Here is a 3,157-nt window from a genome sequence, read left to right on the forward strand (position 1 = left end):
GGGTTTTTTAATGCATTTTCTGCTGTCGACGACCTCTTCAATAACGCTTTGGATGCTTTTTCTCTTTTTAGTCAATTTTTATTGTAAATGTTCTCATTTTTCTTCAATAGCTTTTAGGTTTTTATACCTAATTGTTCCAAATCACTCTGGAACAATAAAATTAGCTAAGATCCATCGGGGTCAGCAACTTAGATTTACTTTGGATGTAATTTCTATTTTTAGTCCATTTTTTTACTGTAAATGTTCATGTTTTTCTTCGTTAGCTTTTAGGTATTTATATGTAATTGGTCCAAATCACTCTAGAATATTGAAGTTAACTAAGATATATCAGGGTCAGCAATTTAGATTCACTTTGGTTCCTTTACTGTTTTTTGTCAATTTTTTACTGTAAATGTACGCTTTTTTTTCAATAGCTTTCAGGTTTTCATAACTAATTGGTCCAAATCACTCTAGAATATTGAAGTTAGCTAAGATCTTTTTTTTAAATTCCTGTTTTTTGTCATTTTTTTTTACTGTAAATTGAAATTTACAGTAAAAAAAAGAAAAAAAATAGAAAAAGCACCCAAAGTGAATCTAAATTGCTGACCCCAATAGATCTTAGCTAACTTTAATACTTTAGAGTGATTTGGACCAATTAGTTATGAAAACCTGAAAGCTATTGAAAAGAAACGTGTAAATTTACAGTAAGAAATTGATAAAAAAAATAGAAAAAGCATCCAAAGTGAATCTAAATTGCTGACCCCGATAGATCTTATCTAACTTTAATATTTTAGAGTGATTTGGACCAATTAGTTATGAAAACCTGAAAGCTATTGAAAAAAAACGCGTACATTTACAGTAAAAAATTGACAAAAAACAGGAAAAGCACCCAAAGTGAATCTAAATTGCTGACCCCGATAGATCTTAGTTAACTTCAATATCCTAGAGTGATTTGGATCAATTAGTTATGAAAACCTGAAAGCTATTGAACAAAAATGTGTAAATTTTCAGTAAAAAAATGACTAAAAATAGGAAAAGCATCCAAAATGAATCTTAATTGCTGACCCCGATAGGGCAGAGCTAACTTTAATACTCTAGAGTGATTAGGACCATTTAAGTATAAAAAAATATAGAAGCTATTGAAGAAAAACCTTTATTTGCTGATGGTAAAACTTTAATTTGTTGACGGTCCCTAACTACGCCCAGAGCGAATGTCTGTCGAATATCCAACTAACTTCACCTCGGTAACAGAACTTGGAAGTGTGGGAAACATAAAAAAATAAAAGAAAAACATTTCTAGTGCAAAATATGCAGAACTTGTGTTTCATGGCAGAACTACAGAGATGCATGAACATCAGCTTTCACTCGGGGGTGGTCATGATGGGCGAGGAAAGATGCTTTATGCGTTAACTCATATTCATCGGCTAATACAGCTGCAGAGACAATAGATGTGACTTTTTTTTCGTTCAAATAAACCACGAGACGGCCCGGTAGACCTCGCTTAAATTCCTTAAGCAGAATCAACTCACGAAGTGAAACAAAATCATCCACTTTAGATGCCGCGCACCATTTGGCAAACAACGTGGATTTTTCTCGGGCAAATTCAACATGCGTTTGTGACATATTTTTTCGCTGTTGTCGGAACCTCTGCCGGTAGGCTTCAGGCACCAGTTCGTATGCCTGTAAAACAGCCGCTTTAACTTTATCGTAATCCAAACTGTCAGCGAGAGGGAGCGATGCTACAACCTCCTGCGCTTTGCCGTACATTTTGCAATGTAACAACAATGGCCAAATCTCTCGGGGCCACTTCAAAGTGCCAGCGATACGTTCAAAGGAGGAGAAATAGGAATCCACTTCCGACTCTCGGAATGTGGGAACTACTGAAATGAATTTACTTGCATCAATCGGGCCGGTGAGTAAAGTGAGGGGAGAGGCAGTGATGTCAGCCGGGGAATCCCGAAGGACTGGACTGAGCCGGGTGGGCGTCTGCAGCTGGGGATACCAAAAGACGGGCTTGGGCTTCCAACTCCAGCTGTCTGATCCGCACCGCCTGCTCGGCTTGGATTTCAAGACGTTTTATCTCGAGACGCATCTGCCCTTCCTGAGCTCTTTCTTGAGCCTCTATCTGCATTCGGGCAAGACGCGCTTTCAGCCGAGCCTCATCCCGCGACCCATCGCTGCCGGGTGAGAACAGCTCATAGCGGGAGTCTGAGGGGGATCTGTCCCGCCCCAGTCTTCCCTGTCATGTCTCGTTGAGGTGTGTCGGGCACGGGAAGTGTTTCCGCGTGCCCGCGGTCACCCGCTGGCGGGGCGCCGCTGTCGCGCTCGTGGTCACGCTTGCGGTCACCTCTGTCAGAGGCACTGTTTGCGGACTCCAGAGGCACAGTCTGGGCAGGTAGCCTGAACACACCCTTTTCCTCCAGCCTACTCATCAACAAGTCAAACAGTTCCTGTTTTCCAATCGGGTTCACATAACTGATATCAAAATGATTTGCAATCTCCACCATATCGCTTTTCCGGCAGTTTTAACAATTTTAGTGTAAGATGGGCAACAAAACCCTCCAGACTGAAGCCAGTCACCATGGTTTTACCCTTTGACAATGTGTGCGTAGGAGCACAGGCAAACCTCCAGAGTGCCACGTCAGCACTATGCCTGTCAGAACCAGAAACCACAGCTGCACAATACACGAATCCCTTTAAAAATCCCGGACGAGCCCCCACTTATGTTACGCCCCACTGGGGAAAAGGTACAACATATAGGAAAAAGAAAATCAAATAAGATGGGCAGCTGGACCATTTATTACAAAAAACTTAAACAAAACCCAACACAAGTAGCCAATAAGAAGGGGAGAAGGTTTTCAAACTTAGAATCTCAGGCTTTTTAGCATTAGGCAGGCCTATTGAAATAAATACAATACAAACAGCTGAACCAAAAGCAAATCACAACCAGGCAAAACCAAAGTCCCAAACCTAAATTTATAAGAAGGGCAACACCAGGCCAAACAGGCTTATTTCAGCTGAGGCCGACAACAGGGGCAGGCTGAGGAAACTGATTCCCTCTGGAATTTCAGCCGCCCCCTCATCCAGGTTGGGCCACTTCTTTTATATCCTCCCGTCCTGGCCTGGTAATTGGTGAAGGAGAGTGGAGGGAGGAGAGATGGTTTTCCTTGAGGGAGGC

This window comes from Oryzias melastigma, linkage group LG5 (assembly GCF_002922805.2).
Source record: "Oryzias melastigma strain HK-1 linkage group LG5, ASM292280v2, whole genome shotgun sequence".
NCBI lineage: Eukaryota > Metazoa > Chordata > Actinopteri > Beloniformes > Adrianichthyidae > Oryzias > Oryzias melastigma.